Raw genomic sequence first — 14,059 nt, 5'->3', positions numbered from 1 at the left:
CAAACATATTCATAGCAATGTTTCTTAAAATAGTTTTCAAAAAATGAAAGGAAGATACACGGGAAAACAAAAGTGGCTGAAGTGATCCATGTGACCAAATAATATATAAATATTAAAAATTATGTTATAAACATATTTTTAATTAGCAATAATCGCGCCTCGGATAAACCTCATTGGCTATGATACTGCCACTGCGCAAAGCTTATAAACATATTTTTAATGACTGAAAAATACCCACAGTAAGATGCTAAGTTATTAAAGCAAAATCCTACATGGGATATATATTTTTTCAAACACAAATGCACACTATATATAGTTCTCGGCATATTGCTGGGCAACTCTTAGGTGGACAAGCAAATTGCATTTGGTAAATAAGAAAATTTTAATGACAAACTGCAATATTGACTATGAAGAAGCAGAGACTGGTAATCGAAGGTAACTGGGGATGAAGGGTATCTCCTTAGTTGGGGCAATCATGAAAGGCCTCTGTGAGCCGTCATTTAACCTGAGAGGAGAGAGAAGGATGGATGGGAGGAAGGAAGGAAAGAAGGAAGGAGGGAGGGAGGGAGGGATGAAGGAGGGCAGGAAGGAAGGAAAGGAAAGGAAGGGAGGGAGGGAAGGAAGGAAAGGAAAGGAAGGGAGGGAGGGAAGGAAAGACGGATCCTTCAAAGAGAGGGTTAGACAACATTCTGGGCAGAAGGACCAGTGTCTAGAAAGGCTCTGTGAAAGGGAAAGTACTTAGTAGGTCCAAAGCTTCAAAAAGAGTCTAGTGGGGTTGGGAGGTGGGGAGTAAGAGGCAGAGGGGCTTGGGATATGGTTGGTAGAGATAAAAGTACTCATATGGTACACAGTCATTGAGGTCACAGTGGTACTTATACCTAGTGTTAATATCTCCAGGTATTTATTTTATATGCCATTGTAAATATCCATATTCTTCAACTACAATTCAGATTGAGCAATACTTTCAATGTTAAAAAAAAATCTCATTTAATTTTTATGATTTCCCCTTTTACAAGGGAAGAAACCAGGGCTTTGGCAGTACAGGTACATAGCTAGTGCACGGCAGAGTGGGATTTGAACCAGGAGCCCTCGCAGTTCCACACCTGTGTGTTAGCCATTCTTTATACTGCATTTCTGGAACATTATTCATTAACACGTAATGTAGAAATCGGGAATTTATGATAAAAAAAGGGGTAGGTACTAAACTTCCAGTTGTAAGATAAATAAGCACTAGGGATGTGATGTACAACATGAGGACTCTGGCCAGCACTGCTGTCTGTCCTGTGTGTCAGGACACTTGTTAAGAGATTAAATCCTGAGTTCTCATAAGGAGGGTTTTCTTTGTTTTTTTTTTCCCCCTCTACATTGTATCTATATAATAAGATGAATGCTGGTTGAACCTACCATGGTCCTCATTTCACAATATATGTTAATCAAACCACCGTGCTGTATACCTTCAACTTACATAGTGATGTATGTCAGCTATTCCTTAATAAAACAGGAAAACAATAGAACAAGAACACTTTAAGGTGGGAGGTGTGTGAGTACTGGTCTTCACACAGCCATTTACTAACTGTGTAATCTTAAACTACAGATCTCTGGGCCTCACTTTTCTAGTCTCAAAAATAGGACCCATCGGGGCACCTGGGTGGCTCAGTGGGTTAAGCCTCTGCCTTCGGCTCAGGTCATGATCCCAGGGTCCTGGGATCGAGCCCCGCATCGGGCTCTCTGCTCAGCGGGAAGCCTGCTTCCCCTCCTCTCTCTCTCTCTCTCTGCCTGCTACTCTGCCTACTTGTGATCTCTCTCTCTGTCGAATAAATAAATAAAATATAAAAAAAAAAAATAGGACCCATCACCCAGTCCTTCCTCCTTTACAAGCCATTAATATCACACAATAGATGCATTTGTTCTTTGTAATCACTATGTGTAGGACACGGTGATACAACTCTGAAAAAAACTACATCTATTCAACATCTGGTCAGTATATGAGGAAGCTCATAGATGAAACAACACACATGAAATAATATAAAAATGCAAGAAATAAGTTCACAGTAATAATTCTAGAGACGTGCTTCAAATAACAGAGCTCCATTAAATCAATTGTAACATTTCTGTTATTACCACATTATATGACCATAATGAACATAATAAATGCCTGGCATTTACAGAGTTTCTTTCATCTAAATATTCCCATAGAGCTCAATCAACTTTATGTGCAAATTGATTATGAGCTATATACAGGTGATACAGAGCAGGTAGCATAAATCACACTAATAATAATGTGGATCTCTCTTCTTTCCACCAATTCCTTTTATCCAAGCTTACTAATTGGTGCAAGAACAAGAGCACTAATAGAACAATATCTTTTAAAATAATGGAAATGGGAGATAATTTTAAGAAGCCTCTTATCAAGGGTCCACTCTAGTAAAAGGGCTTGGAAAAAAAAGTGAATGATTTGATAATATAGTTATCATTTGCATTTTATACTTAAGGCAGGGATATAGTTGTAGAAGACAGGTCAGCTTTATAAATCATCTGTATGTGAGAGAAAACAGGAGCTTTCTTCCCAGCTGGTTATAACAATGTCAGTCTATATATGTCTCCTGGCGCTTCCCCAAACTACAAAAATCAGATGCCCACTTTCTCATGCCTTCATGGTTTTACTTTCTAAAGGGCAGTGTCCAGTTCTCACCTCTTAATGTCAATAAAATAGTACATAAACCCCAATAGCGATCAATAAGTGCTTTATAATATTAGTAGTTACCAATTATGCTGGGACTGCTCTATCCAATACAAGAGCCACTGGCCACACGTGGCTACTGAGCACTTGAGTATGACTATGTGATTAAGAAACTGAATTATTTATTTCATTTTAATTAATGTTAATTTAAACTTTAAAACTTTACCAAATGTAATTATGTTTGAAACAACTGGGATATGTGAATCTACTTTCTCAGTAGTCAATTACATGAAATCTAAGTACAGGTCAAGTGTTTCTGATAAAAATTTAGCATCCAAGTTGAGATGTAATAAAAGGGAATAATACAAGATTTGAAAGACTTAGTAGGAAAAAAAAGAATATAAATTATCCCGTTAATAATTTTTATACTGATTATGAGCTGAACTGATAATGTTTTAGATATATGGGGGTAAATAAATATATTATTAAGACCTGTTTCTTTTTTTTTTTTACTGAGACTGTTAGAAAATTTTTAAAATATGTTCAAGATCCACATTATGTTTCTACTGGACAACTGTCTTGGGGGTTTGAATTTCTGTTTCCACCTTTCTGCACTTTCTCTTGATGACAGGAGTCATTGAGACAATTCAAGGAGTTCTTAACCCAGCTGAAGAAACACAACATATATTTCTAATGTTGACTTCAACTGTGGAGTGCAGTCCTTCCATCTTTTCATTGCTGTCCCACTCTGACCAGAACCAAGCCCATCCTTCACCCTCCAGACCTTTACCTTCTCCATTTCTTGGCCCTTACCTGGCTGCCATCCACTTCTTCAGCTCTCCTTTCTAGCATTTTCCATGCTCTCTTGCTCATGAGTCCCAATAACCCACCTATAAGCACTTAATTGAATGCCCCACAGGAACAGTTGAAAACCTTTTCAGTTCTTTCCAAGTTCTTAAGCTTTAACCCACATCAACAGGTTGAGAGAAATTTAAGGCCAGTGGATCTCTTAGCTCCCTTCCTTTCAGCCTCAAACATTTTCTAAGTCATCCCTTTCTGCCCCTTCTCTCCATTTGTTCTGCCTCATTCCAAATCCAATGCTTTGTCTTTACTCATGTTTGCAACCAATCTCCTTCCTTACTCTAAGTAGCCTCAGCCTCTTCCTTCCCCTAACTTCCGTTCTCTTCTTCTGCTGATTACCTTCCCCCCCTCTTCAGATGGAGAATCCCCAGTACTCCTGGACACTGAGTCAGAGCAGAGAAAGTGACCTAAGCAATAGGGTTTTTTGGCTTCTGTGAGCCAGATCCCCTCTCCAGGCTGCCAGGGAGAGTCACAGGTCCCCATTCTCTGGTCCAAGGCTTACTTCAGTCAGTAATGCTGACAGAAAAACTGTGAGCAACCTGGTTTCACAATGACATGGTTTCTACTTTAATGCTGATTTTGACCAAAATCAGAGTGAGGTGACATGCCTGCATACCTGGATAACCTCAGAATATCAGCTTGGAGTCATGTGCTTTTGTCAAACTCCAAACCCTCTCCCTCCTTTGTTCTCTTGCTTTACTCTCCCCGGGCTCCTGCTGGAGCCATATCAGGCCACACTTCCTGTCATTATCATCTCATCATAGTATGAGGAGTGGCTGAGCCCAGGCTTCCTTGTTTAGCCCCTCCTTAGTTCTGCCTTGAAGATAACCCTGTTGCTGGTTGGTTTCCCTCCAAGTGTATGCATACCATATGTGATCCAAACTGCTATGATCGAAATTACTTAAGAGCCTAATACCTTTTCCAGCAGAGATCTCCAGTGCCCACCAATGTTAAATCAACCTGTTTTCCACCATTGTCATCTTTGGGTCTGTTTTTTGCCAATAGGTCTTCTTTCATTTGCTCATATCTAGTTATTTCTGCAGCATGGTTATTATTAATTTTATTTGTAGTTTATTCTCTGTGATGATTCATTCATTCCTTCTCCTTCACCTATAAACACATTCAAAACATATTCCAAGAACCAGGTCCCTCTCCTCTTCCTCCTCAAGCTTCTAACCCATTTCTCCTCTTTCACCAACTCCTAACTTCATACAATCTGAGTGTCACCCTCTATTTCCTCTAAGGAAATTATTTTTCTAGATCATTAATATGTGCCTAATTTGCAAATTCAAGACATTATATTCTTCATCTACTCATTCTGTCTGCTATTCATAACTCTCTCTCTTTATTAATTTTTTTATTAACATATAATGTATTATTAGCCCCAGGGCTACAGGTCTGTGAATCACCAGGTTTACACACTTCACAGCACTCACCATAGCACATACCTTCCCCAATGTCCATAACCCCACCCCCCTCCTCCTTAGTAGGGTATTCTCCTCATTTGATGATTGGGCTTAGTCAGCCAGACTCTCTTCTTCAGCCATACTCTCTATAGGTATCTCTAAGGGTTCTAGGCTCTATCTTTGCCTTTCTCTCTCCACAACTTAATTACCATTATAGTAATGATTCCCAAATATGTTCCCTATTCCTGATTGGGACCACACACCTTTAATCACCTATGAGACATCATTTCTTAGAAAAATTATAAGTGTTTGAAATTTAGTATTTGTACCACTAAATACATCTTCTTCCACTAGTTATTCCTCTCTACCCCACACTTCCTCTATCTGTTATATTTTGTATCTCAGTAAGTAGAATCACCCTATCCCAGTATCTCAAGCTCAAAACTTTGGCAACATCTTAAAGAACTTTATCTTTGTATTAAAGTATTTTCTTTCTCTGTCCCCTCCAAGTGGTATCAGATCCTTTGAGTTGGTTCCTGAGGTATCTCTCACCCTTAGTCCTTCAGTCTAGTCTCCTTGCCGTTATTCTGGGTCCAGTCATCATTAGGCTTGTCAGAAGCATTCCAGTGGTTTCCTGAGTGCTTTGTTCTATCTTGTCACCAAAGTTAGCTCCAAACCCAAGCCTGATCAAATGAATCATTCTCCTTCTGAAAGCATTTAATGTCCCTCAACTGCACATAAAATCAAATATCCTTTACAAACTGGCTATAGCTGATTTTCCATGTTACCTCTCATATGCCTCTCCCATTGTAACTGGTGCTGTGGTCACACATGTGATTCTCTGCATCACAAACATTTCCTACAGTTTCCTGGCTGTACCTTTTCTGTGATGTTCCTAGAGCCTTCAATACTCTGACCTCATTTCCCCCTACTGAGTTTCTGCACAGTCTTCAGGCAGTACTTGGGTCTATCAGGTCTGCTAGGGATTCCCTTCAGACAAAATGAATCTCTCCCTCCTCTATTTATCATTGCACTTTATCCTTCCACTCTAATTCTTATGGTAGGCTGCAGTGTTTCCTCTCTTTGCCATGGTCTCTCCACTAAATTGTGAGTTGCCAGATGCAAAACCATGCCCCTTTCAATTTCATTTCTTGCCTACTCCTCAGAGTAGATACACAATAAACATTGAGTTGTTGAAATAGAAGAAACTAGATTGTAACAAAAGGCAACCTTTCCTTAGAAATTGTAAAATTCTAAGAAGAGTTCTAATATTTGCCAGACAGGCCAGGGTAGGGAATTAAGGTCTTTCTTTAAAGCTAAACACATAGCTCAGGAGTCCTGAATATGGCAAAGCTCTTAGATTGCTTTCCATTGAAGAAAACTATTTAGCTTTTCCTGTACTCATTCTCCTATTCTTCCTATTCTTCTGAGTAAAAAATGAAATTGTACAAACTTTCCAGATGTCAGATTAAAAAATGAAATTCAGAATGCATCCTCTAGCTGAACTCACAGGGGTTGTCCTTCAGATAAAATCATGGTTTCTTTTCTATTTTGTCCTTTTACGTGCTCATTCAGCCAACACATATCCACTAAGGACACAATGGGATCCTAGCCTTGTGCTCAACGTTTTGATGATTAAAAGAAAACAATTAGAGACTCAGGTGAGAGTTATTAAGAAAGCTTCCATGGAACTGAGCCTTGGAAGGGGGATCTCCCATGGGCAGATGTATGGTAAACAGAGAAAATGGAAAGAGCTTACCAAGTTGGAAGAAAGAAAGAGAAACAGTGAGCAAACAGTTGCAAAGTATGTACAGTTAAGGGATACAGACAATCCAGTGAGCAGAAAAGATGGCTAATCCTAGAATCATAATTTTCAAGTGGATCAGTCACTGACTCCTTCCAGTGGAATCAAACAAAGGAGCACAACAGGTAAAATGAAAGCACCTCAGTCAAAGGTTGGGGAGTGAAAGATGGGAGGCCTGCCTGCTGAGTTGTTGCCTCATGATAGCCCCCTTCCCACAGGCCCAGACTTCCCTCTCGGAACTCCTCTCAGTAAATTTGGAAAATCAGCAGCCAAGTGAAAAACAGAAAATAAGAAATAAGTAGGATGGAGTGTGGAGCCCCATGTTACCTGACCCCAGTGCATGAGGTCTTCTTTCTTAGACAATATGTAGCCCACTGCACGTGTAGGTCCTTTATAACTTGTAAGCTAAATAAATCATTTGTATGTCCACATGGCTAGTCCCATGCTTTGCACATATCTGGCACCCAAAATTATTTTGGAAATTTTGAAGTGAATGGATAAATGGAGAGCTGAATGAATGAATGCCAGCCTCCGCTGAAATAAACAGTGTCTCTCCAAAGCCTTTGTCAATCGTTCTCTGCACTCTAGTTTATCCCCACCCATTTCTAGCCAAGAAATAAGCTTTGAAGTTTGAATGCACAGCCTCAGGCTAAGCCATCCTGAGTGGAAGACCTCACTGTGACTCCACCTCTGCACATCCAAAGGCATTATGATGACTCCTGGAAAAAAAGAAGACTCCCAAGCACACTTCTTTCCCATTGCCTTAATTAATAATTCACAAGCTTCCTCAAGGTTCAGAGACCTCACTGGGCTACTTTGCAAATCTCAGAGGAAATGGCAGATCCTTTTTTTTTTTTTTTTTAGGATTTTATTTATTTGACAGAGATCACAGGTAGGCAGAGGAAGGCAGGGGGTGGGCGGAAGCAGGCTCCCTGCTGAGCAGAGAGCCCAATGTGGGGCTTGATCCCAGGACCCTGGGATCATGACCTGAGCCAAAGGCAGAGGCTTTAACCCACTGAGCCACCCAGGCGCCCTGGCAGATCCTTTTTTTTTAAATGAGAAATATTCTTTTTTTTTTTTTTTAAGATTTTATTTATTTATTTGAGAGAGAGAGAGAGAGAGAGAATGAGAGAGAGAGCATGAGAGGAGAGAGGTCAGCGGGAGAAGCAGACTCCCTGCTGAGCAGGGAGCCTGATGTGGGACTCGATCCTGGGACTCCAGGATCATGACCTGAGCCGAAGGCAGTTGCTTAACCAACTGAGCCACCCAGGCACCCCGAAATGAGAAACATTCTAAAAGCACAACGTGGTCAGAGGTTTAGCCAATTCTCAGCACATGCAAATAACCTTACTGTGTGGAAGAGACATCTGGGAATGGACTGGTAAGGATGACAACAGGCTGTTTTCTATTATGTCCTTGTAACCTGTTGGGCCATAGCATTCATACACTTGTGTTCTTTATCTTGGGGAAAATACAAGTAGAGAGGCATTATGATTAAGGGAGCATTGCATATGGACAGTCCACAGATTTGGTATTTCATCCAAATAGAAAAACTGAAAAGAAAAACTCCTGGATGTATAAGGGAAATAAAACCAGCAGTTTCATTTTTTTTAAGTGAAGATATTAAACAAAAAACAAAACAAAACAAAAAAAAACACTGCCATCATTTTTCAGTTACCCAAAATTTCCCTAAGTAGCTGTTATCCCCTAAATGTTCCATAAGTGTGAGAAGAAAAAGAAAGCATTGTGTATCAAAAATGATAGTTCCTTTTTCTTCCCTCTTTTTCCTTTGCCTTATATCTAATTGCCAGTTAGATTTCTGACTCTTTAGCTCTCAGGCTCCTAAATTTTACTATCTGACTAATAAATCTCATTATCAGCTAGGACAAAGCATTTATTTAACACATTTTTTAATGGGCATCTACTTGATGCCACACAGTGTATTAGTTGCTGACAATGTATGATTTAAAATAAATGAGTAACTAAATAAATAAGCAAGCAAATGTGTAAACCTCTCCTCAAATTTAGAATCTAGTGGGAAAGACAGATAGCAATCAAATAATCATAAAAACAAATGTAACATTACAACTTTCACATATGGTATATGGTTTTGTGCAAGGATAAAAGGAAAACTCATCTCTGTGGTAAGCTCAGGGGAACTTTTCCTAAGATGTGATAATTGTCCTGAGAGTGGAAGGATTAGTAAGAATAAACTAGGCAAAGGGAGTTGGGTAAAATGGAGTGCAGTGGGGATGAAGATCATAATTAGCAGAATAGAATGTCATAGACAGTGCTTTCAAGGTTTTCAGTAGGACTAGTGGGGTTAGTGCAGAGTGTAGGGGCATGGTTCCAAATGAGACTTAAGAAGTAGAAGACAGCCATGCAGAACATTGTAGGTCATGACAAAAATTTGGTTTTATCTTAAGCACAATGCAAATCTATTGGGAAGTTTTCAGAAAGTTTTGGGGGTGATGTTACATGACTAGATTTGCTTTTTTTTTTTTAAGATATTATTTATTTATTTGACAGACAGATAGGCAGAGAGGCAGGCAGAGAGAGATTGGAGGAAGCAGGCTCCCTGCTGAGCAGAGAGCCTGATGCGGGGCTCTATCCCAGGACCCTGGAATCATGACCTGAGCCAAAGGCAGAGGCTTCAACCCACTGAGCCACCCAGGTGCCCCTAGATTTGCTTTTTGAAAAGAATGCTGTGGTTGCATCATTTAGGAGGCAAGTGAGCCTTGAGGTGGTTTAGAAGTAATGACGGATTGGACTAGGGTAGCAGCTATGAAGATGGAGAGTAGATAAAATGGAAAGATATGTAAAAGGAAAATCTGCAGAAAAAAACTGGTGATACAAGCTAAGGAAGAGAAAGGTGTCAAAGACAGCTAAGGATTCTGCCTTGTAAAACTAGATGGATGTCAGCAATGAGATACTACTCCATCCTTTTTAGAATGGCTAAAATCTAAAACACTGACACCACCAAATGCTGGAAGGAATCAGAAGCAACAGCACCTCTCATTCATTGCTGGTGGGAATGTAAAATGACATAGCCACTTTGGAACTCAGTCTGGCAGTTTCTTACAAAGCTAAACTTAGCCTAACATATGATCCAGTAATTATGCTCATAGGTATTTGTCCAAATGAGTTGAAGAATTATGGCCACACAAAAACTTGCACATTAATGATAGCATTTTCATAATTACCAAAAATTGGAAGCAATCAAGTTATCCTTCAATAAGTGAATGACTAAACAAATTGTGGTACATCCATATACTGGAATATTATTTAACATTAAAAACTAAACCTCTCAAGCTAGAAAAAAGACATGGAGAAATCTTAAATGCATTTTGCTAAGTGAAAGAAGCTAATATGCCGTATCATTCCAAATATATGACATTCTGGAAAAGGTCAAACTATGGAAACAGTAAAAAGATCAGATCAGTGGTTGCAGGAGAGAGGGAGGGGGATGTAGTAAAGGGAGTGAGTAGGTGGAGCAGAGGGGATTTTCAGAGCAGTGAAGGTAACCTATATAATATTGTAATTGTGGATACATTATGTTCTCTATTGGGCAAAAATCCATGGAACTATACAATACAAGGTGTGAAACTTAATGTAACCAATGTAATTTCATTAATAATATCAATATTAGTTCATCACTTGTAACAAATACACCACATCAATGCAAAAATTAAGAATAGGATAAACTGGGGCACCTGGGTGGCTCAGTGGGTTAAGCCTCTGCCTTCGGCTCAGGTCATGATCTCAGGGTCCTGGGATGGAGCCCCTCATCGGGCTCTCTGCTCTGCGGGGAGCCTGCTTTCCCCTCTCTCTCTGCCTGCCTCTCTGCCTACTTCTGATCTCTGTCAAATAAATAAATAAAATCTTTAAAAAAAAAAAAAAGAATCAGATAAACTAAGGGCAGGAAGAGAGGAAGACTATGGGAACTTTCTGTACTTTCTACTCAGTTTTTCTTTAAACCAAAAACTGTTCTATGAAATTAAGTCTATTAATTTTGAAAACTTCAGATACACATTTTAAAAAGGAAATGGGCAGTGATATTTATTTAAATATGAACGACTAGAAAAGAGTCAGGTTTGGGAAAAGATCATTATTTTGGTTTCAGATATACGGAGTTTTAAAGTACCTTCAAATACGTAAAGGATATGTCAAGGAGTAATTGAATATATAGGTCTTGAGTTCAGAGGAGAGGTCTAAGCTGGAACTATAAATGTTAATCATTTGCAAATAGTGATAATTTATGTTAAAAGCATGGATGGAATCTCCCAGGTGAAATTATACAGACCATACTCTGGCATTGGTTACTAAAAACACAGGGACAGGAAATAAGGAGAATTGGCCACATTTTGTATTAGTTTTGTTTGTTTTTTGTGTTGTTTTGCTTGATTTTGTAAAAAGTGGGTGTTGGAGAAATTTTGGAAGCAAGCATCTCAGAAAACTGGCCAGGAAACAAAAAAAAACGTGATACTGGGAGCCAGAAACATCTTCCTCAGGTAAAGTAAAATTCACAGAGGAGAGAGGAACAAGGAACAATCTTGATAAAATTAAATAGAATAATAGAGTGCCTGGGTGGCTCAGTCAGTTAAGCTTCTGCCTTCAGCTCAGGTCATGACCCCAGGGTCCTGTTATGGAGCCCCACAGTGGGCTCCCTGCACAGCAGGAGTCTGTTTATACCTCTCCCTCTGCCCTTTGCCTCGGTCCCCCACACTCCTGGTCTCTCTCTCTATATCTCTCAAATAAATTAATAAAATCTTAAAAAAAATTAAATAGAATATTGGTGATTCCTTCAAAACTAGGGTGAGCAAGCGCTGACTACTATGTTACCTATGGATTCCTGGAATGGGGGGAGAAAAAAAATGGATCAAGAATTCCACAAGCCAGTGGGGGATTAGAGCCAATGACAGGAGAAGGAAGAGCAAGAAGGTTAGCGGGGATAGGTATCAGTGGATATTCCTATGCTGAGACTTATGATATATAGGAACTAGCCCTAAAATAGCTGTGCTCTGAAAGTATATTCAGTTTTACTACCAAAGGGAGCAGAAGTTGGTGCTTAAATGGATTTTGGAAATTTGGGAAGATGGGCAACCCAGAAACAGAAGCAAGTTGTACCTCACAGTTTGACATGCCAGTATAGGAGGGCTTACATAATCATTTCAAGGAAAGGTAAGTAGACTTTACATAAAATCTCAGATTTCCAGGCTCTCTCTAGTATCTAAGGTAGCCTGTAGAATTCATGTGCCACAGCCAAGTTTTTTGTATGTGAATAAAACTTTTAAATATGATTCTTGGTAATGGTGTATGCCTAGTATTTCACATCTTCCTGGGAGTAAGAGTAAAGGGACTATGACACTCCAGGAATAACCCATAAAACAAATTACCTGGGGAAAAAAAGTATATATACATATTCATTGAGACAGCAACATCTGGTTATAGCAGACTAGGTAATTCAAACCAACATTCCCTCTTGGAATAATTGAAAAACGTAGACATCAGAGAGCTAATGAGATAGTGAACTATGAGGGCTTGATATGGGTGAGCTGCTTTCAAGAAGGGGAGCCCAGCTTTTTAAACTTCTTTTCTTTAGAAACATTTATTGGTTTCAGAGAGGATGGCTAAGAAGGCAAGAAGTGCTTTGGGCCATGTTATATGGCTAAAGAGATGGAGATTAGAAGCCATAACCCACTAAGAGAGGCCTCTATTACTCCTCCTTCCTTTGGGTTGGAATCACAAAAGGGTAACAACTAAAAGTAAGAGTGAACTGGAAGGAGGAAGTATTCAGGTCTTCACGGGGATTATAGCTCAGTTGGAAGTCATTTTTATCTATAAAGTTGGATTTCAGTGTTTCTAAATTGGCAGTACCCCCAGGCAGAAGCAAACTATACATCTATACTATACATCCTTCTCTAGGAGATAACATCCTCTTAGGTCACACATTTTTTTCTACAAACAATTCTGAATATAATGTCTGGCATAGAATCATAAACAACAGAGCATACGAGGGTGAGAAAACAAAACAACAGGAACAAAAACAACAGAAACAAGAGACATCAGAAGACTCATAAGGAAGGGTTCAATATCCTCAAATCATCATACACACTTTTAAAAAAAACTGTACTTTGTTCAAGAAATAAAAGACTAGGGTAAAAAATTTTAACCTAACATTAACAACTATTGAAAGAGCACCAAATAAAAGTTCTAGAACTGAAAAATAACCAAAAATAAGAAATGAATGGATGGATTTAACGGCAGATTAGACATAGCTGAAGAGATGGTTGGTAACCTAGAAGATAAATCAGGAAAAAAAAAAAAAAATGCTTCCAAGGAAAACCAGAGAACAGAGTGCCTAAAAAACAAGAGAAAGAAATAGACATGTACTATATGGTCATAGGATATAATAGACATATATTCGGAGAGACAGAAAAGACAGAATGGGACAGAAGAAACAGTGAAGGGATCGTAGCTGTAATTTTTCCACAACAAGTGAAAACCATCAGGCCAAAGAATCAAGAAAACTTGGAGAGCTTCAAGAAGGATAAATAGAATAAAATAGCAAAACGGAATCAAAGTACCCAGAGGTATAACATATGAAGATTACTGAATACCAAGAAAATAAACTGTTAAAACTGTTAGAACAGAGAGAGAGAATATCTTTTGAAGAGCAACAATTAAAGTAACCACTGACGCCTCAACAGAAGACATAGAACAAAATGCTAAGGAAAAACTTGAGGTAATGAAAATTCTATTCCAAGTCAAAACACCATTCAAATAATAAGGTAATTGTAAACAGGTTTTCAGACAAGAATGAGAGATCAGTGAATTTATTGCCATCAGATCCACACTAAAATACATACTAAGGATATTTTATAGGCAGAAAGATAATGATCACAGATGGAAGATGAGAGATGGAGAAAGGAAAAGGAAGCATTGAAATAACAAGTTTCCAGGAAAAAATAAATTAATATTGACTGAATAAATCAATCTTTATATTGCTTTGGAATTGAAATACACAATAAAATAAAACAGAGGAAAACAATAGCATGTAGATTAGAAGATCAGGCACTGTCTAGGTAAAAATGCCAATTAATATTAGCCATTGACAAATTAAGAATGAATGCTCTAATCTCCAGGTAAGCACTGAGAAGATGGTAAAAGAATGTACATCCTTTGAGCATATAGGAGAAAAAATAATAATAAAGGAGAGAAAAAAGAACCTAGAGCCCTAAGATTGCAAATTTCAATCAAAATACGTCAGTAATTACATTAAAACAAATGAACTTAATGTTCCAATTC

General features: G+C 38.7%; 1 long non-coding RNA gene and 1 pseudogene across 1 annotated transcript in view; one reads left to right on the top strand and one right to left on the bottom strand.

The window, feature by feature from the left end:
* LOC125110071 (uncharacterized) overlaps positions 1–14,059 on the top strand; it is a 295,338-nt gene that overhangs the window by 126,608 nt on the left and 154,671 nt on the right. The gene's annotated exons all lie outside the window — the stretch shown is intronic.
* LOC125110100 (uncharacterized) lies at positions 102–203 on the bottom strand (annotated as a pseudogene).

This window comes from Lutra lutra, chromosome 9, assembly GCF_902655055.1.
Source record: "Lutra lutra chromosome 9, mLutLut1.2, whole genome shotgun sequence".
In the NCBI taxonomy this organism is placed as follows: domain Eukaryota; kingdom Metazoa; phylum Chordata; class Mammalia; order Carnivora; family Mustelidae; genus Lutra; species Lutra lutra.
The sequence above is the reverse complement of the archived record's forward strand: the minus strand, read 5'-3'. Positions and strand labels throughout refer to the sequence as shown.